The sequence below is a fragment of the Nomia melanderi genome, chromosome 6, assembly GCF_051020985.1.
Source record: "Nomia melanderi isolate GNS246 chromosome 6, iyNomMela1, whole genome shotgun sequence".
Lineage (NCBI taxonomy): Eukaryota > Metazoa > Arthropoda > Insecta > Hymenoptera > Halictidae > Nomia > Nomia melanderi.
The window spans coordinates 6,000,139-6,022,444 of NC_135004.1; the positions used below are offsets into that span (position 1 = coordinate 6,000,139).

The 22,306-nt window shown below is 47.2% G+C and overlaps 1 long non-coding RNA gene across 2 annotated transcripts in view; it reads right to left on the reverse strand.

Annotated features, from left to right (window-relative positions):
• Window positions 1-22,306, reverse strand: part of LOC116427959 (uncharacterized) — a 199,137-nt gene that overhangs the window by 40,908 nt on the left and 135,923 nt on the right. The gene's annotated exons all lie outside the window — the stretch shown is intronic.

Sequence of the window (22,306 nt, forward strand, 5' to 3'; positions counted from 1 at the left end):
TTCCAAAAGATCTCCTATTTTTTAATCGCGTTTGTTAAACTTTTGTTTTCACTTTTATCCGAAGAAGAGGGGAGCACTTTGATTTGCCGTTGTTCGTTTTACAGCGGTCGCAGGTACAACGCTAATTGGAAAACTCCGTTTTTGATCGTTAATAATCGTCGCTGCTCGGTTGTACACTTTCTTACTGTGTTTTTTGTTTTCCCTTGTTCCGAGTAGTCGTTAGGAACCCCGGGTTATGGCGCGACGTATCGCGAAGCCACGTGCGAACAATTTACATTTTTTGTTGATTCATTTTGTATTTTTTTCCAGCTCGTAAAGTAGGCTATAATCTTTACTTTAAGTGTAGGTAGCAAGAAGTAAGGGTATTACATAAATGAATCGGGGAATTAAAGTAATTAATGATAATACCGGTGTTATTATATATCACTAATAATTCGATACCAGAGTACTTTATAGGTTACGAAGAACTATCGTAATTTTTGGTACTTCCTGATACATTCTTGTAGATATCAATCTAAAATGTTTAATACTATTCAACTAGTACAACTTACAAATTAAAATAAAACATGTAAATTTGTCATTAATAGTATATACCGTAGTACTAACTATCGAAAAATCCAATGACCCTACTTTCCCAATTTTCACACAATTTTCTCGAATCGTATTTGGATAGTTTAAAGGGAGGACCAAGAAGATGAGTTCCCTGGTCAAAGAGTCTTCAGTTTTGGAAGTTTCACGCGGCTCTCGAGCGAACTCTGAACTCAGCCGCGGGGCCAACCGCGAGCAAACTAATAGCTTTTAAGGACTCGGAATTATCTTAAGCGCACTTAACCCATTTCCAAATGGACTTTCGTCCACGAGTGCGTTGCTACCGGACACGAACGCACACGGGCCACCATTGTTTCTGCTACTCGACCGGTGAACGAACTGCAACCCACTAATCCTAATGGTAGCCGCGTTTTTTCTTCGGATGATAAAAATAGCCCCCGTCACTGAATGTTGTTCAACCCCGCGATCCGAACGTTACGATTTGTGTTTCAAGAATTCCAGTTTAGCTCGTGCTCGCGCCAGACACCCCCATCTTTGCTAAATGCAACCTTTGCATTAGTGCGCTTCATCGGTTTTACTTCTTGCATTTAACAAATTGACTGCATAATACTCAATCAGTTACTTAGAGTTAAAATAGTTTCTTTAATAAAACTGGGAACATTATTTTTTTGATATTTTGGAACCTCATAGATTCCAAATAAAATCACTTTTATTAGAAACTGCATCCCAAAAAAGTTTGGAGAAGTTGAACATCTATAACTTCCAATGAAAGAAGTTGATACTGATACTTTAAATAACATTCGATAAACGTTGTTTCTTCATCGTTAGGAATATAGCAATCTTGATTGTCATTTCAGTAGCTTGTAAACTTCACCGTTCCTACCTCTACCTCATACAAAGTTGTCAAAACCCGTTTATCTAGTTCGCAGTTCGTAACGAACAATTGCGTCAGGTGTGCAATAGATCTCCCTTTATCTATGTCCATATTCGGCGTTCAGAAAACTTTCGAGCGTTACAAGCGGAGTCTCCACTCGACGAAAATTCGTGAAACTCTTCGAGAGGGTCCTGGGAACTTCGAAACCATCGAATCGCATTGAATTTTACCGGAAAAGAGAAAAGATCGGGCTCGACACGATGATCGCCAGTTAGGCGAGAACGTCGAAGAAGGCTTTTAATCAGGATTGAATCGGCTTGAACTGCCGGCTGCTTTCTCGAGGGGTAATCAGGGTTAGAGTCCCGGGATTATAGGCTGATTGAATTAACCCCGTGTTGGCTGCCCTCGTAAACTCTTACTAAAGTCAAGCCCTGGCTCCTCCCGTCTCGTGTATTCGCATTACGACCGAAAGTCTGTGCCCAAGTAACGGCTCGTTACGGTCCTTTCGGAAGTACACTATCGAATTTCCGGTTTCTTCCATTATTCCGTACGGTTTATGTAACGTCCCGAACGACGGCTGTGCCGTGCTCGCCAAGCAATTCCGCTGCTTTTACCACAAAGTGCTACTTTCCACGTTTCGCGCAAGATATATTCAATTGTTCACAGAAAATATTTAGTATTTACACTATCATTTAAGAATGTTTGATCGCTTAATATTATCCAACGAGCATAGTTCAATTCATGCGTGTGTCAACATAACTAATTCCACTTTTTAAACGTTGCCTCTTAACGTGTGTAATTACATCAAATTTTACTACTTTTCATTTTGCAGAGTTAATAGCTATGGAAGACGAGTAGCTTGTTTGATCTATTCGTTGATAGCTAAGAAGTTAATATAAAGAAGTTATCGAGAAGATTGTTGTTTGAATATGCAAACTGAAACACATTAACAATCCTTAAGCAGTGGTGTAATCACTAGCTCGCGGTCTCGCTGCACAGAGTATTTGAATGTTAAAGTTGAACGCAGACAATACCAACGTGACGAAACAAATGCAGAAGAATTGATCGATGGTTATCCGTGCCACTTTGATCTTCACACCTACTGCTCATTGTTTCATTTTCCACTAAAAATGTGTTATTACCGGAGAGTATCGATGATATTTCTTTTCATTCTCGATCAAAGACCAGGAAATACCTCCCGCGATATATAAATTATTCTACTCAACAATAAAATTAGCGCGCGTGTTGATCGCCAAGATACTAACCGTAGAAACTTTCTACATCGAATTTACGAGCTCAATATATATACATATATATATATATATATATATATTTATGTATATCACGCGCAGAATTAACGTTGGAACTAACTACGAGAAATCACTAAATAAACTCGTTTATTCGCTTTATACGAATAAAACTCGAAGTCCAACAAAAACGTTCCCCCAATTTTATGAAACATTTGCAAGTAACTTTCTTTCGTATACATGCAAACGACATTAATCAACCCGACATTCAATAAAATTGAACGGAAGGCAAGAACACGCGAGCATTACGATTCAATTAATCGTCGAACCTTTAACAAGACAAGCGAACAGAAAAAAATTGAGAAGGTGTAACGAACCACTGCGAACAAGTTAAGACATCTTCCCTGATTAACGGATAATCATCTTACCAGAAAGACCAGTTTCCTAGACAGCGTTACGACCAACCGCTTTCCGCGTGTCCGCTCCTCAAGCGATCCACCGATGACGGATTTCGATTCCCGTCAATGTTCCGTCGTCCCTCGGATACAGATTCTTAGACGCGTCCAGCCAGCGACGCACGGAACCGTGAATCGCGATCGAATTTGCATGAATTAATCCAGGCTCGGCGAAGCATGTAATCGCGATATTTCTCGTATTTTTCCTTCCTCGCGCGGCATCGAGGTGATTCGCGGATAAATGCGAGATAACAAAATGCAATCTAATCCTGGGTTATAATTGCGGGGGAAGATAATGGCATGCGCGCGTGTCCCGCGCGTTAATTGCGAGCCGACGGTGGCTCGCCTCGTAAGGATTCCGTATTATTGGAACACCGTGTGTACGCGGCGTGTCCGCCGGTAAAGATACGTTTCTTACGAGGCTGTCCACCGGGGACCGGTGTGTATACATATGTAAGACTTATGCGTAGGTCAGTGCGGGGCCGCATAACGCAACGAATGCAGAGTGCAGGTATGACGAGATCGTCGGGTATGGAAAAACAGCTTTCTCTCTCGACAGGTTCAGCCGGCGCACGTAGGAATTAAGTAGATAAACATACGTGGAGTAATACGCGCGAGTAATGCCACGACTCTAATATACCTAAGCCGTGTGTGTCGGTGCAACGCGAGATATTCGTTATGCGAAATAAAACACGGTGAATGTGCTACATTCATGATACGCCGGCACGGCGGCGTAATAGCCGCGGCCACCTCGTTCCGTTGCGATGTTAATTCACACTTTCGTTGCCCAATTTCTTTGTTCAGCTGTTTTAACGGAAGATATTTTTGTTTTCTTCTTTTGCTTTTATCGAGGACGGGTTCTGGCCATGTCGGGGCAATGGATTTAACGCGTGAATGATACTTCGGGTTATAGGAGACATGTTGCGTTCAGGGAATTATAGGGACATTCCAATTTGTGCTTCAACTTTCGATTCGCGCAATACGTACGATCCGTGTTTTGGAGGTTTTCGATTTTTTGGGAACTGAGTATTGGTATTTGTGCTGTGATGCGAAAAACTGATGCTATATGTTATGGAAGTTATTGAATTTAAGTTTTGAATTATGTTTTTTGGGATTACAGAAATTATTGACAAGTAAGTTATATTATATAGTTTGTTATATAATATCGAATTTCAAAAATTGTATAATGAACGTGTCTAAATTTCGAAGCAATAGAATTTCGAGTGTCCGTCTTCCATTCGACGTTTCTAATTTTCGAATACGATCGAAAGAGAAAACGCATAATAGTCTACAATTGAGTGTTTGTAAAGCTACTACGAAAGTTCATCGACATGAATCGATAATGTTCGATCGCAACGTAGTCTATCACTTATCTTCAATCTAATTATTCTGGTCTATTATAAACAATTTTGTTTTTCGAAAGCAATTAGGATGCAACGATTATTCTGGCAGAAGTATCCAGGTGTAATCATTACGCGATGATAGCGGTGAGCTGGGCAATAATTATGAACGACAGTGTACGCCGCGTCTCCTCTTTCGAAAAACAGACTATAACAAACGGGATTCGTTTTCTTATGTATTCCTGTTCGCGTATCTAATTACGCACTTATCGCGACGACGCGTTATAATTGGCATCGATAACAGACCCGTCGTATACACGCATCGACGCTTCACGGTTCGCCACGCGTTGCCGGCGTTGCACCCAAGGCGAAGACGCCGTAAAAAGAAAAAACAACCCTTAAAGTTTAAAACCGACGAATCGCTAGATGGCCCAATTAACCTTTCGACGACATTTCCCTTGAAACCGACACGCGTCACGATAAGTATCACAGAAAAGTTTCAACGTCGTTTAAATTACTTCATTGACGAGCAGGCTGACGTACGACCGTGGCACAGAAATCATAAGCGAAGTACAGTTCATTAAATTGCGGCCAATAAGCGATTCATTGTTCCAAGAGAAACAATCTTTATGGTAATACGTTCCGGTCTTTCTGACAAGTAGATATTATTTATGGAACAGTAAACGTTATAAACAATGACGGCGCACAGCTAATCATTGAAAGATTCGAAGACAATTAAGTCAAGTCAATTAAGCATCGACGCTAAACATTCGAAGCCAAGTAACGCAGAGGTTGATGGCAATATAAATTTTGACATTCTAAAATGTAACAATAAACTCCAAGAAATACAACGCGCTTTGATTTAATTCCTCCTAATCCTGGTGCACTGGACTCCAAGTGTCTCTACGCTAATGTCAAGTGCATATCATAACACGCGCGGGGGATAAGTCAGATAACGGCTCATGAATTCCAAATGCATATGAGAAGGAAAACGGTTCATTCAATCCGCGGGGTACCGTATTGAAAAAAAAAGAACAGAAAAAAGAAAGAAACCGATCGAACGGATCGTGGCTGCGTTCACGCGTAAACAATGGAGCACGGCGAAAAGGTTAATGAGAGGCAATTTTCAACGATCGGCTGCACGGTCAAGATGCGGCCGCGCGATCGAACGCGAATAAATAGAAACATTGGCTGTCGATGTCGACAATGACTGCCGGCCCACGACTCGTTACGCCGCAGCGTATCTGTATTTATATACACGTATAAGTCCAAGGTAATCGCGTATGTCACAATGGCGGCAGTGCACGTGTGCGTCGCGGGCGAACCGGTCCGGAGCGTGTGTACACGACGCACGCCGAGCTTACTCGCGGCACGCATACTCGCGCTGTTCGAGCGAGCGGCTGCGCAACCTCGAGTCATTGATCAACGTAGAAAACGCGGGAAACCTCGAACCCAGCCACTTTTCAAGAAGGAGAAACCGCTGCACCGAGGGAAGCGGTCGGAGGAGAGGGAAAGCTAGAAGTTTAGAGAGAGAAGTCTGTCGACGAAGAATCACGACGCGTATGGGTGCGACGTGATGCTTATAAGGCGAAACCGTGTTTTTGCTCGTCACCGGAATCGATGAATGAGAAGACGAAGCTAGAACGAGCGTGATCCGTGGGACGTCGTCCCACTGACGAACGCGCAGCTCCGTTTCCGGCCACGCGCTTCCCCGATCAAAGATCTCGCGGAAATTCCGCCAGACGGTTCTCACGAGCTTTGCCTTTTTCGATGACACCGGGACTTCCCGGGAACCGTAGGTGAGCAGACGCCGCGGCGGACGTTCCGCGACGCGTGGGCCCGCTACGCTGACCGCTCGGAACGTTCACACCTGATTGCGGGAGAATGTCGCCGCGTGGTTGTCGTTCTCGTGGCCTTGTTCGGTCTTCCGCGTGAAGAGTAACTGTACGCTCCACGCGACGCGCGCATGTTTATGTACCGGTGATTTTCTTGCTTTCCATCGACGGCGTTGTCTGTGGCTCAGGAGTAGCTTAACGGGGTTTCTTTCGCGGAATCACTTGGTTCGCGCGGGATTTCATCGGAATGGTAAACGCTGGTTACGATTGGTCGATGTGTCAGGAATATTTATTCTTTTGCGGTCTTTGTGTATGATAGCGTTAGAAGATTCGAGACTTCGATTCGTTGCATTTTGAATGCAAACATGTATACAGTAATGCCACAGCAATTAATATAGAACTTAACCTTTTGCACTCGGAAATTTTTCGTTAGAAATATTCAACATTTCCGGATGACGTACAGGCGATATTCTTTGAAACTAAGTAATGAGAAACATGAATTAAGAAACAAGGTATTTTATTTCAATATTTCACGTGTTGATACATTATCCAGAGTTTAATATTATATATAGGACCTTGTAAGTTTTGCTATATCATATGAAGTTGTCATCTATCGAGTGCAAAGAGTTAATAGTTTCTGTATCTCCTAAGACCCGAAAGATTCAAATCTAAAGTAAGCCGTCATGATTATAGTATTCATAGCTTCAAGGTTCAATTATTCAACGATTTAAATAGAAATAAGGATCCCAATTAGAATTTCATTTCCTAAAACCTCAATAGTCACCGTGACAATCTTGCCAGATTTGAATCTCAGTCCATTCTCCGTACAGTGTACCAAATAGCTTGTCTACCCGTACCAAGCTCAATTTTCCCCGGAAGAATGTATCCATCCCCACCCGCCTTGTTTGTTTTCAATTGCATCCAAGGCATTCCTTTTACGCCGCGCGAATCTCCGAACTTTCTCTCCAAAAATAAGATGTACCGAATCGGGGGAATCCGGCAAACGAGCCACCGACGTCGGTGCCTTTTCGGAAAATCTCTTCCCGGCCGGCGGAAAAAAGCTGGCGCTGGTCATCAATTAGCTACGACTCGTTACGGTCTGCACGGAACCGCGGCGATTGTCGTGGGTGGTCCCCGAGGATGTAAACGATGGCCGCGGGTTTCGCCACGGGGTTCTTCGCCGGCCGTCCGACGCCCATCAAGACCGATAATCCACGCGGAGCCCCCATAGAATCTTCCGGAACAGTTTAGGGGGCACGGCGCGACGAAGCGTCGAGCAACTTTGTGCAACTTGGCGGCTTAAGGCGCGGCCGGGGGCCATTATGGGAGCGCTAAGGCGGCCGTAAAAGTCTTAGGCGGCCGTGACGGACCTTTGTAGCCAAAATACTGTTTCTTGGCTGTCGCCGGCCACGAAGAGATGTGAGGTCTTCCTCGAGGCAATAACAACGGCTGAAGGGACACCGGACGTCACGGTTCTAAAAGTCGAAAAGTCCGGGCGCGGCGAGAGTTTACACTGGCTACAAACTGAAGAAAAAGCGCGCTTCGACCGCGACGAATATCTTTCGCGTGTTCCACGAATCGTCGATAGGACTCGCGGCCGGGTGTAAAAGGGAAAAATATGTTCGGCCGGGGGCTAGGCTTCCAGCTGGGCGTCTCGCGTCTCTATTCTTCGACTCGCAGCGCTGGTATCGCCGATAAACGTCAATCAGGGGCGGCGACTTGATGGAAAATCGGAATAACGGAAAGGGCGAAATTCTTTCGAACGATCCGGGTTACGAGCACCGGATTGATGAGATCGTCAGGAACGCGGCGCGTTTTACGCGCTGGCATTAGAGGTGTCTTTAGCACTCTGCATTATAACGTCGAGTGGGATTCGTAGCGAAGAATTTATGTTCAGCTTAATGAGTGTGAATAATGGTCATATTGGGTTGAAAATTTCATTTCCTGTTTATGAATATTTAAACTATGTAATAAATTTAATCTGACGATTAATATGTAATTTCCTTCTTCGATAGGAATCTGTTATTTCTCCGTTAGAATCTGTGATTAATCTATATGTAATTAAAGGGTTCTACTTAAAGTGGCTGCTTCTCGATGCACGAATGTATAAAAATACATAAGTGAAGTGAGGATCGCAGTACGATTAATGTCTTTCTTCTCTATTTAAACGTTTCAAAGTTGCAGCCCGCCTCAATTGCATGTGTTACCTACGGAAGAATGAATCTGAATGAATTTTTGAAGAATGAGAAAAGGGTGGAATCCGGAGCGGAATAGAGGCTGAATAGATCGAGCGCACACGGGAGTTCCATATAATAGCGATTCGGGACGGAGGAAAAGTTACCCCGATCGTAATCTCCCGGGCAGCGAGCCACTAATTTCTCACGTGGTCGATATGACGGATGTGCCTTGACTAAAAGATCGGATTCCCGATTCCCGATCTGACACGTCCGTTTAAAAGAATTACACCGCGTTAACGGCGTGGCGGAATGCGGCGTAAAAATCGTCACTAAAAAGCATGCCAGCGCTCGGAGACAGGCATTGTCATGCATATGAGCGTTCGTACACGAGTTACCGATACAATGAACCCTAACTAGCTATTATGCCCCGCACGCCGGTTGCAGGAATTTTCTTCCTTGTAGAAGAGATTTTTTTCCCTCGCGGCCCTCTCCGATCGCTCGCTCGCTTTCTCGTTCTCTCGATGACGATCGCGCGGGTTCAACGAATCGGCCGGGAATAATTCGCCTCGGCGAACAGCTACTCGCCCGTAGAAGATGAAACAGTTTTTACGATGAGCATATTTATTTGTTATCGTCCCGGGCAACTTTAAAAATATTTATTGCCAATAAAACGCCGGGGACGAGAAGAAGAAGTTTCCCCGGTTTTATAGACCCGCGCGTGTCCCACCCCCTCTTGGGCGAGTTTTATTCTTACATCCTTAAAAGCCGCCGCTTCTCCGCGTGTCACCGGCGTTGAGACGCGGCAATGGTCCTCGCGAAGGTATCAACGTCTTTAAACGAGTTATCCACCGTGAAACCGCTTCCAGCCGAAGAACAGGTGTAAATACGCTCGTTTGTGCGTTCCACACGGAAGAAGGTTGCGGCTGAAAAGATTCCTCCCCCGTGACCAAGTAAGAAGGGAAGACGAAGCGAACGTTACACGCGATCATTTCGTTGCCGGGGTGGTTTTTAGCTTCGCTAAATACCGCGTTTTCCCACGGTCACTGGTGTCTGTTGTTTTCCAGGTCGCCAACGGAAATCAAGAGTCCATTAGGACACCCTCGGAGAAACGGCATAATGACAGACCAGGAATCTAAACCGCGATTTAACCCGCTCTTTCCTATTCCCCTGCCGTTCCGTTCGCCGATAATGCCGGAAAACAATGGTAGAACGCGGGCCCGCGGCAGAAAGCACGAACGTTCCCTCGCAATTGCTTTCCCACCGACGAACTGGCCGCCGCGACGGCGACGGCGGAGACACATGGCGCGGCACTGTCTTCGTCTTCTTTCATCCGGAGAGCCGATGAAAGAAAGACGCCGCTAGGCGGCGTAGGAAGAAGAGGAACAAGTAAGAAGTAAGAAGCGGCGTCACGCGGTTTGCGCGGCCTACAATTATTACAATTACCGGTAACTACCTGCCATTTGTTCGTTAATCGTTACGTGACGCACGGACGGCCGTGCTACGTACGCGACCCTTTGACGACCGACTATTCCACCGGAGCGGATTCAAATATTTTGCGGTCGGCCGACGTTCGGCGCGGGGATAAGAACGTTTCGTGATCGCGACGACACGAACGCCGGACCCAGCGACAGCTGCTTTTTTCGATCGGACGAGGAAAATCGGATCAATAATAAGGGGTGGGGAGGAGGATCCTGGGCAAGGAAACCGCCGTGAAATTATTGCGCGCGGCCCAGGTGCGTGATGTTGGCTTATTAAATTCCTGTACGTGCCTGAATAGAATCTTAGAAGGGAGACGTGTGGTAATGATGTTCAGGTATTCCAGGGAATTGCTCGGAATGCGGAGTGGTCGAGGATCTTCGGTGCGGACGAAACTAGAGTTATTCGATCTAGTTTATATTCTTGATGAACTTCTTGCTTTATAGCATCTAGCGAGACAGTATTTATTATGCTTAAGTACTCAGCAACAAAATTCATTCGGATCTTGAAAAAAACCGTCTCGCGAACCACTTTGTTGCTAGCCGGACAAAGAAAATCGACGGGACGCGTGACGGAACGTCAATTTCAATCGGTGTCTTTGATCCTGATTCAGCAAATGAAAATTAACCACGCTGTTTTTTCTCAGAGAACCTTTGCAGGATGTCCAAGTTTCGCGACTGTGGATAATAGAGACGCCGGTAGGTTCGGAGGGACAGCGGAAAGTAGGGCAGACCGTTCCGGTGCCGATCTCCGCAACAAAGGGTGACACCATACGTCTTGCTTAGGCTGTGAAAAGCGTTTCGCTCCGGAGAAAATATTGAGACACGCGCCCCGACCACCGTTGCTTCGGTGCCGGAATGTTTCCAAAACTTGGGTCCGTTCCGTGACGAATCCGGCGCGGCGGATCCTCCGTTCGAATTGTCCGCCAGATCGGTCACGGGATCCTCTCCATGGCCGTTCGAGGCTTCTTTGTCGTCCGTGAGACAAAGTCTCTCGACTCTTCTTTCGGCCGACTGACTTATGTCGTCCATACGTCAGGGCCCATTGTAACGGCCGCCTCGAGCCTTCTCACACTCTCCCTCTGATCGCTTAACTCCGCGAGGACCTGGCCGACGACCCTTTGAAAACGAGCGCGCGAACGACGACGGCCCTCCGGCATCGACGACCGGAACAAACGAGAACGAGAAAGGAAATAGGAAAAAAACGAAGGAAAAGGAAAACGAGGAGAGCCGCTTTATCAAGCAGCAACGTGTTCTCTCGGCTGTGCACGAGACGTCCACCAAATTAGCGGGAAACGGATGGGTTCGATAAATAGCGGAGACAATCGTCGTTGACGGAGCTCGCTGGAAATCGTAATAAAGTCAACTCGATGTTTCCAGAGGAAAAACCGACGGAGATAAAGTGTACCGGTTGACCCCCGGGGCGGGACTTATTTATTTAGGACAATCGCGGGACGTCGCGGAGGAGTATCGAACGGTTTTCGTTGCCCGAAACCACATCCGAAAGGATGCCAGCGACTCGTGGAGATAAATTGGTACGTATACATCAGTCAGCGGAGGAGCCGCGTGTCCGACGGCGGACTCGGTTCCTATTGTGCCTCGATAAAAATGCCTTGGGTTTCTATTATTCAATTCCATCGCATACGGAATGATATCGAAGCGACGTGGCGCGACGGCATCTCTTGGAAAGGGGTCGTCGATCCATACAGTATCACCGGAACGATGTCAGAGGTCCAGACATCGGGGCTCCCACCTTTATTGTTACAAATGACACGGCAGTCGATTCGCCTCTGACCCCGACGCGGGTGGGATATTGAGGAGACGAGAAAAAGGACTCGTCCCTTCGGCCGTTCTTGTTTCTCCTTCGTTTCGCCCATCTCGTCGGTCGGTTCGGAAAACGGCGCAGAGAGCCTGGTCCGACGGTGAGCTATCGACGGGACTAGTTAGGAGCCACGTCAGCGATACCGTCGGATTAACCGGCTCGTTCGCTCGTCGCGCGGCGCAGCGCGCTCCTGAAAAATTGGATGAGACTCGGCCGTCGACAACGTCGTCGGACGAACCAACGAAGACGAATTTCTCCGCCCACGGCAGGGGCGAACAGTTTATCCGGAAGGAAAAATACAGGAGAAATACCGGAAAAGAGAGGAAGCAATGCGGCAGGAGAGAGCGAACGGTTTTTCGACCCCCTACGAGCCACGAGAGATTCTTTTTATCTCGGTCTACCACGGTGGCGGCAAGGCGCCGCGCGTATCGAGACGCGTTTCATTGGATTTTCCGCTCGAAGAATTGCAGACAGCTGCCTATTGATCCCGGATCGATGCATCATCTTTCCCGCGGCACGCGTGAATTAGCACTTGGAACTCGGTTGGCGACGGATTAAGTTACCCGCGGCCGAACCGTGAATTGCATCTGTTGTCTTCGGGTGTTCCTGGCCGGGCGTCGCGTCGCGTCGAACGGAAACGATACGGTGCTACTGATCGCCACCTCGAATCTGACGCGTGTTTTCAATCAACGAGAAACTGCTGACAGCGAGTTGCTTGTGATTATATTAGGATGCTCTCCAATTAGTTAATCGATATGCTACGGAATTATGAAGTCATTAGTTTCTGATTCATCACGTGTTTTGATTTTGGAATATAATCCTACTCTAGAGCCATTAAACTACGAGGAATCAGAATACAATTTCGAAGCTAAAAATATATAGCTATCAGAGAATTTTTTTACATTTCTCTATGAAGGTAGAAATTACTAACATATCTTATAGTTATATCTTAAGCTACAACGTTACTAGAACATTAATCGAGAACACCTAAACAACTTCACTCAACGTTTAGCAACTCAAAACGAGCACCTCCTTTGCCAAACAACAATCACCGTGCGCCTTCAATCTCTAGACACCGTACAACACCCACAACTTTCCTTCAACTGTAAAAGCTTGCGCGGACCGATAAAAGCCGATCGAGTACCTGAAAAGGAATCCTGCTACGTCCTATCTCGGCTCGATAACAATTTTACACCTTCAATCTCCCCGCGATCGGTGACTCACGATCCGAACGGCGTCGGCGGGGTTGGCGGTGGAAGATAAACGCGTCTCCGGAGCCGAAGCTTTTTCCGGCGGCTTCGGCCGATCTAAACGACGAGGTTTACGCGGCGGGCGCGAGATCGCGCGGCTCCGAATCGCCGGCCGTAGGGAACCGACGCGCACAGGAATCAGGAAGAGGAGGCAGGAGTATCGGGAGTAAAAGTCGAATCGGTTCGCCGCTTCCGCTCACCCTCGCCGTATTCATTTTTATTAACCGACATTTCTCCCGTAATAAAATCCCGGGCAATCTTCATAGAATCTTTGTGAAACACGCGGTATCCCGGTATCGTTTGACCGTCCCCTCGCGTCTCTCGCCCACAACCGCCCCTCCTGTCTACCCCACACCGCCGTTGCACGGATATAAAACCTGATGGCCGATAACAACCACTAGCGGCCCCCAACCCGCCTTGATCCTCCTCCCTTCTACCCTGCACCACCCACCCTCGCTAACACCGCCACTATATCCGACACAAAAGCTGTGAGTGGTTCCCGTTTTATTGGAACCATACACGGATACAGATAGGGGCGATACACTCACCCCTCCTCCGCTCCGACCGGCAATGTTTCGGTGGCGAAGAGGCTGCTGGTCACGGCGGGGCGGAGGAGAGACGACGAGGGGCGCTGATGGTCTGACAATATGCGATCTCCCTCTCGACTCAGTGAATTTCTTATACTCGATGTATACGCACGATGGGAATGCGTTGAGGGTGGAGCCCATTGCTCGAGGAGTTGGTCTCGTTCGCGAGACGTTTCTTACTCGGATTGGTTAATCCGAGTTGCCTTGTAATATCGAGATTTGGGATACGTTTTGTATAGCAAGGGATGAACATGAGGAACATGTGTTACGTTTGTTGTATGTACGAATGTAGGAATCGTGAGTCAAATATGTATAAAAGGAGTTTGTAGATGTCATTTTGCAAATGTGTTTTCATTGTATTACGGATCGTTAATGAGTAGATATTGATACGCATTCACGGTTTGATAGTGTCAAATATTTCGTTGAGTCAGTGAAACTGAATTGTAAAGCAAGGAATAAAAAAACCTAGAAATCTTATGCTGAGAGTTTCTGGATGGAATCAATCATCGATCACCGTGTGAAAACTTTTCCAAATAGTCCTACTCTTTCCCTGCAAAATATATAACTTAAACACGACTCACCCCAGAACTGAAGTTTCCCCTAGGAACGCTAATTGGGTCTCGTTTCGAATTTCACCTTACCCCATTCTAGAAAGCACAGACGACGGCAGATTGAATTTTGTCGCGAGCAACGACGCGATACGCCGCTGTATCCTCTAGCAAACGGAATTGGCGTCACTCCAACGGGAGACCGGTTGTGTTTCGAATCGCCGACATTCCGGCGATAGGTGTACGCCGCGCGGTATAGAATTGCCCCGAATAACAGTTCTGGCGTTGCTCCCCCTCTCTGGCGGAACAGTAAGCATCTCTGATAATGCAGTAGGGATATCATGGAGAGCTCTTGATATTTATGCCGCCATAAAAGTCCTGTACACCGAGGCGGCAAGGGTGCTGACCGGACATCGGTTTCGGGGGTGGCCAAAACGGTCAGTTCCTCGGTGGTCGTGCCGTTCCCTGCTGCCCTCCCTCCTTCCTCCCCAAGTTTCTTTCATTTATGAGCGGCGAAGTGACCGATTTACTTACAATAGCCGTTGACAAGGAGGCCAACGCGGGGTGGCTCATAGTTCCCGGGGAAACGGGCGGCGCACCGTTGAGGCGAGGGAGATCAAATGGAAGGAGATCTCGCCGGGACGGATCGCCACTCGATCCTTTATACGCCATTACGCGGGTTCCCGGCCTCCTCCCGATTTAAAGTAAATATCACGGTGTCGAGTGTCCCGATTTACGGTGGTGCCCTTCTATTCATGCGACTGGATGCTGCTCCGACACTTTGTATGGGCTGTGCCAGTTATTCACCGGGGATAACCGGCGGAATACCGCGGAACGTGAGAAACGAGACCGGGGCGCGCGTGCGTCGGCGCGCGTTTTGTACCAATAAAATGCGCTCGGACAGAATGGTACGTAAAAGAAAACATCGGGGGAATGCCGCGGCCGATTTCGTCAGAAACCTCGTCCGATCCGCGGCCACATAAAATAAATGCCGATGGTATTAAGGCCGACGCGAGCTTGTGTCACAACAGGCCTACGGTCGAACCACTTTTTTTTCTCCTTTTCTCGCTCTTTCTTTCGCTCGGTTTTCATTAATCGAATGGCGAACGAATTCACGGACGGTGGCGCTTAGCCTCCTTTCCAGCGACGAGTCGTCCATACCGTCGTCTCCCTCGTTAGTCGCGCAGTGAGAATATAACGATGTTTCTGTGGCCGGAAATCAATTTTTCGATATTCTTAAAAGCATGATATGATTTCTGTGACTAAACACAAAATAACAGCAAATAATGCATATAATAAGTTTCGTAAAACATAATAGATAGATATGAGTAATAATAAATATTAAAATATTAGAGTAAATCATATATAGTAATAAGGCGGTGTGAATAATTAATAATGGAAATAATTCTTAATTATTATAAGCAACCCTATACAAAATAATTATCATTTCTTGTTGAATTATTAAAGAACGTTTCATCTTTGCTAGAAGATCAGCGTATCTTCGTTTATTCTAGGTTTTACCCACTGTATGTCGACCTCGTGATTTTTATTCTTATTCACGTCTTTCGGTCGTCGCGACGGCACTCCTGACACGTTTCTGCGAGCTCTTAACGTCTAACAGCGGCGAACGAATATTAAGACACCTGTTGTGTCCGTGGAAAGCGGCGTGATATTTTATATCACGGTTACATGTTTACAACCTTCCTCCTCATCCCTGAGGAGACTTAAGTCGAGGCTAAGCTGCTTACCCGCGAACGTAAGCGTTTATTTCCTACAATAATTTTATTGAGAAATAATATCTTCTTTGAAGGTACTATTACGTACATTAGACACGACTCTTCTGTATCAATCATGACACCGTAAGCGACGCTAAATAATTTTATTCAAATGTAATATAATATGTATCCCGTATAACACCGGCTTTCACAATAACCTGCAAATATCGCGATAGTATGAATATAAAACGGCACATATACGGTCTTTACGAAATAATGTGATCACAAGAGATGATTGGAGCAATATGTAACTAACAAAAACTAAACGAGTTGGTACTAGACAAATCCAAAAACAGTGCTATCCAAAAATAGTAATAAAACTTCGAACATAAAAACTTTAATTCTTCGTCCTAACCATCTGTCATTCGGACAGTCTTCTTTGTTTCAAAATGTATAAAAAACAGAACGTTTAAAAAATACACAAAGCACATGTAGCGCTAGCCAACGTAGTTTATCGTCGCACGGCGTTCCCGAGTGCTAAAACGCGGCGAGTATCGACCGACAAAGCGTCCCATTGAAAACCGTGAAGCGCACAATACACGCGAAATATCAGGAATTGAGAGAAACGACGTGATATCCTCGGACCCTTTCCGTCGGAGGAACGGCTGAATCGCGCCTAGGCGATTAATAACTCGAAACGGGGGAAACTTCGCTTTCGCGTTTCCGGGCAAAGTACCTGGTCCATCTTCTCCCCGACTCCCCAGGGTACCGACGTTTACAATTTGCGGGAAACAGGCAGGCAGCGTCATTTTTCCGCATGCAAAGGCCGCGCGCGCGTTTCCCGCGATAGGGGGGAACAAGGACTACAGGGGTGAGAGGGGGAAAAAAGCGCGGAGGATCGAGCGGTTGTGTACATGAGCCGTGTGCCTCGGCCTCGCGAATTTCGCTGTTGGATCCGCTACACGGTTGCATCCGGATCCCCATTTCCTGAGGGACCTCAGGAGCAGCAGACGGGCGGTGGCGGCCAATCTCGATAAAACGCGCCGAGGAAGAGGGAAAAAGGAGAGGCATGGATAGCGGAGAATCGGGAGAAGGATCCAGCCCGCGGAAGAGAAGTCGGGATAGAAGAGGCGAGGAAGGAAACGTCTGCTCCCGGTGGCGTTTTAAGGCACGGTTACCCGTGCATCGCGCGATGCGAAAATGTTTGCCGATACTTCAAAGATATCGACCGAGCTCGAAAGTTTTTCCAGTCGAGATTGAGTAAGGATAATCGATGACAAACACTGAACTAAAGGTGACTTCCCTTTGATAGCCATCGTTAGATCTCTTTCACTTCGTGCCTTGTGTCTGTGAATATACCTATTCGCTGGAAAATACGATTCAAGTGATTTATATGATTCGAGATTATGATTTTCTGATGTTTATTGGAGAGATACGAGTAGGGTAATTTTGAAAGAGATAGTCCGGTCTCGTTTAGATCGTCTGATGTTTATGTTTTTAGTTGTTTTAGTGGTGTACTGAATCTCGCACTGAAAAAGGTGGGTCATCTCTCCTCGACCTCCATTAAATGCAATATTGTGGGGACAAATGTGTGAAATGAATCATTCTGAATAGAGACGATTAGGAAGAAAATGGAGACATTGCGTATTAAGGTATTGAGAAGCGGAAAGGCGTTTCTCGTTGAAGGGAATTTATCGCGCAGCGAAAAATAAGGATCAGATTGTAGATTATAAAACGTTTTCCGAACCCCATCGATTCCCAAGCTGTTCGCGAGCAGCGATCGTTACGGGTTCCAGTGGATACGCGGCGTTGACGATGATCCCTTCGAACGGCGAGACCGTGGACGTGTATCGAAGCGATAAACTCGGGGGAAAGACGGAGGAAAGAGGAAAAGACAAATGGACGGACGGAGAGGGAAGGATATACGGGACGAAAGGTAAAGATTTAAATGGCCTCTCGCAAAAAGCATTTAGCTATTCCCCGTGGCAAACGACCATGGCGAAATGGCGAGAGAGAGAACATATTTTAAACAGATTTCCCTCTTCCGTGCACGATATATTTATGTACCGTGCAACCGGGAACCAGGAACCGGTGTATATACAGGCCGGTCTAGGGGTGTGTTGCCGCCGCTGTTCGATGCTCTTCGAGGACTCGCCTCTTTTTTCGGGGGTTTCGAATTTAAAAGGTTTAAAGCGATTTCCCAGGGGGTGGCGCCGCCGGATTCCCGGTACTCGAATGTTGATCGACCGACGACGACTTCCTCTTTCCTTTTGCCAAGGAATTCTTTTCGTCGTCTGGTTCTCTCTCTTTGAAGTCAGGAAACGCGATCCATTCGTCCACGATCCTTAACCGAACAATTCCTGTCGATCGATAACTGTTCGTAATTTTCTAATTGTCGAATTGAGAGAAGAGTGTTATCCCTTCTGCTGTCTAACAACGATGTACCGTTGTGCGTGCTATGGTACCGGGCTATTCGTGACGTGGTGAGAGAACTTCGTCTGATATTAAAATACATTTGGCATTCATTTGTTCTCTGAACATATTCGCCACTATAAGAATTAAGTTTTATAATACGTAATTCAACCCTTTACCTCGCTCGCAGCTCGTGTCTAGAACTTACCATATAATTCAAGCAAGCAACCCTCGCGTCGCCGACAATTTCAATTTACCAACTACACAGGAACGTCTTTAAGAGTGAATATAAATTTCTCGCGTTCACCGAGTCGCGTGTCAAGCGATCCTAATGACGCTCGGCAAAAATTACAGGACTCTCGAGCATGCGACGACACGCGCCGCCGGAATCCCAGCATTTCGTCGCGCGAGACGGCAACTTTTACGACAACTACCGGCGAAACGTCTGCCGGAGCGGCGTTATTGCGGGTTGTCGTTAAATATTCCGTCGCGGCGTTAGCAGTGCAGCGTCGTAAACCGTCGCGAGCGTGATCCGCTCGAAAAGTACGGCGTGATCGCGTTTCACGTTTAAAACGCGTGTAATCGTTCGCGAAATCAAAGCCGTCGCGCGGACAATGAGTCTCTTTGGACGAACAGCTAAGGAGGATAAAGCGCAGGGGTTGGAGAGCGACGTCGATTTCAAGACAGGCTCGCGATTGTGCTAACGAATGCGAGGAGAGCTCGTAAACGGATTCCGTGCCTCGAGAAAGGAAACATGGGAACGGGGTCGTCGACGGGGATGCATAGGATAGAGGAACCTGTCCTTCAAAAAAAAAAAAAAAAAACGCGAGGGACGGAGAAGGGAAGGAAGGCCACGGACGCCTTTTCTAATGGAATTAATGTGCTCCTTATAACCGAGCCGGAGCGCAAGATTTACCTTTCATCCCCGGGAATATGTGATCAGGGTATTAGTGCCTCTGTATTATTAAGAGATGAAAACTGAAAGTAAGAGGACGACGGAGGAGGAGTACGCGTTTAGAGGGAGGAGAAGGGGCCGACAGGTTTGAAAGTCCTCTGGCAACGGAGACGTTTTCCTGATTTCAATGCGCAGGCTGATTTAAAATTCATCAGCCTCTTTAAGGGCTTATTTTTCTGCTCGCGCTCCAGGGTATTTATTTTTTCCTCGTCGGGACGAGGACGAGGAGGAACGATGACGGTAATCCTGTATTCCCGTTGCCGACCGAGTGAAGCATCTCCTTTTGTCGCACGGGCTCAAGAGGGTAGGATTTTTAATTTCACGTGGCCGCGCGTTCTGGATGCGCGGACCGAGTCGTCGTTCGCCCGCGACCAACCGCGACGTCTCCGCTCCCGTCGTAAAATAAATTGAAATTTCGAGTACCGCTCCCAAGGAATCTTCCCGAATTACTTCTTATCGCGGCGTCTCGCGTGCTTCGTAGGTTATAGATTTTTAACGCGAACCCGGCCGCGATCTTATCGCCGACGTTTATCTTAATTCAGACAGAAACAATTCCCGTGGAGTAGATACGATGCCGGCGGAGGTTAGGGGCGGCGAACTCCGTACTCGCCCCGGAAAAACTTCGGGCAGCAATTTTTCCACGAGCGAACTGTACAGATTGCATTAAGTGATATCCCGGTGAAATTACAATACGGTACATTTGACTCGGAATTTATAATATCCGCGCTCAGACACCGCGGCCAACCAGCCGCTGCTTGCTACCCAGGGACCCATATCGCAGGGAACGTCGCGCTAATGTGCCCCCTTACCCCAGTTCCTGCCCCCGCCAATAACAAGTCGGCGAACAGATTAGGGGGCAAGCTTTTAAAAGTACTTGAATCGACTACCCTTGTTTCGCTTCTACATCTGCATCGCGTGCCAGTCAATTACGGATATTACGATTACGATTCCCGACGATTGCTTGTTCCGCCGAAGAGGACGCGTTCGGGACGAGCGAACCGTTTGCATTTCATTTTATATATACTCAATTTAACACTGAAACAATCACATAGATCAAAGCGAACCAGTTTGAATTTCTTTCTTTAGCATTATTGAAAAATTCCAAATGATTTTCTAGGAAGTCATTAAATAGTTTCAGTAATGCGTGGGCTAAAGTATAAATCAATCGAAATGTCCAGTAACACACACTCTCGCAATTTGTACAAGGAAATAATATCACACTTGAAATACAACAGCTGCTGAATGTTGTTTTGCCAATGAAAGTAAGCGTTACAATGTATACCGGATCCCAAGCGGTTGGCGTAAAGATCAACAACGACGTCCCCACGAAATTACAGTGATTCACCGGTCCCATTTACCGTAGCCGGCAGGTATTCCACCCCGGTCGCGCTCGCTTTCTAATAGCCTGCGAGCGGAGCGACATAGTTCTACACGCTTTCTCATTGTTACCGGCGAAACGGCGTGCATAATTGTGACAGCACGTAATGGACAATGCCCGACATCCCTTAGCCCTTGGAGATGTTGCCGGCGCGACGGCCGCCGCCGATTAGCCACGGTCGCAGGCCGAATCGATGTTATTTCGAAATATTAGAGGAGGAACCGGTGAGAGAGGCACCGGGTACAACGTACGCCCTATTACCGTGATTAGCATACGCTGACAGCCGGCCGTGCCGCCTCTAAACAAGAGGGGAGGGACGTAGGGTTACGCCGTGACCCATCCAGTCGTATCGGGTGTTCGGCTCGGTGGAGACACGGGCCACGGAGATACCGCCACTAACCCGATTCGATAGCGACGCGCGGCCAGGGTGGCTGACTGCCGGACGCCCTGTAACATATTGCGACAAGCTATGCTAAACATTAGGCTAGCGACGCCGACTGATGCCGTTCGACCCGTTACGCGCTAATGTATTCACGCATATTTGTACTTCGAGCCTCGCTCGCTCCCCGACATTCTGTTGTTTCGCGGCTGATCGTCGCCGATGAAATGTATTTCACGCGCGACCGCGCCAACGTTAATCCTAATGCTAGGGCTGCTCTTTACCGTGTCGCGTATTTAGCTGCGTTAGTTCAGTGTTTCCAAATGCGTATTTGTTATTTTCTTTTGATGAGATTGAAACATTTTTTATTTGGTCGTGTAAGCGACACTTTGATCGATCATGTAGAGCTACTGAGCATTTAATACGATTGATATGTAATCACTATTAAAAATTCTGATAATAAATATTTTGAGTTCCTTCGGATATTCATTATAGTATTCAAGTGAAGCTACTTATTTCCCAAATTCTCTTGGCTATATAATGCTTTTCAGATATTAATAGTTACGAAGCGAGAAAACTCAGGAACCCAGGACCCATGATTAGAGCGCTCAATGTAAGCGCATTTCCTTCATCTATACAAATAGTATATTTATTCCCACATGAGTATCTTCAACCCCGACAAACAGACCCCATGAAAAGCGACGGCAGCGCGAGTGCCACCCTCTCCCAGTTTGTTTATTCCATGAAAAAATGATTACCCCGCCTGACAGAAAGGAACATTTCCGCGAAGAATCTGAAGCGAAGCCGCGCTGCTCGCGTTCCCGTCGACCCCCGGCAGCGAGCGAGCGGAGCGGTGCGGCTCGTTGCCGGGTTCTCTCGTCAGGTTCGCCTTGAATTATTTCGCGCTTTGTAATTACGCGGGATCCAGTCGGATGGTCGAGGAACGGGGACGTCGTTGGTCACAGTGATTGCGTGCGGTAGCTTGAACCCGGGGAAGATACTCGCAGTAACCCGATTCGATGGCGGAGGGGGATGGCACGCTCGGCGGGATGGTGTGTAACATATTGCGACAAGCTATGCCAAACATTACACCGGCGACGTCGACTGATGCCGGGCTAACCAGCCTCTCTCGCCAAACGGCAATACGGACGGCCGTGTGGGTGTGAGGGCGGTCGGCCGCGCGTGGGTGAAACTGTCGCTGTTTGTACGAACGCGCGCGAACAATCCCTCCGCCCCGACCGATAGAAGCGCGCACGACCGCGGGAATAATTATCGCACGTGCCCGGCCGTGTCATCTCGTTTCGCGCA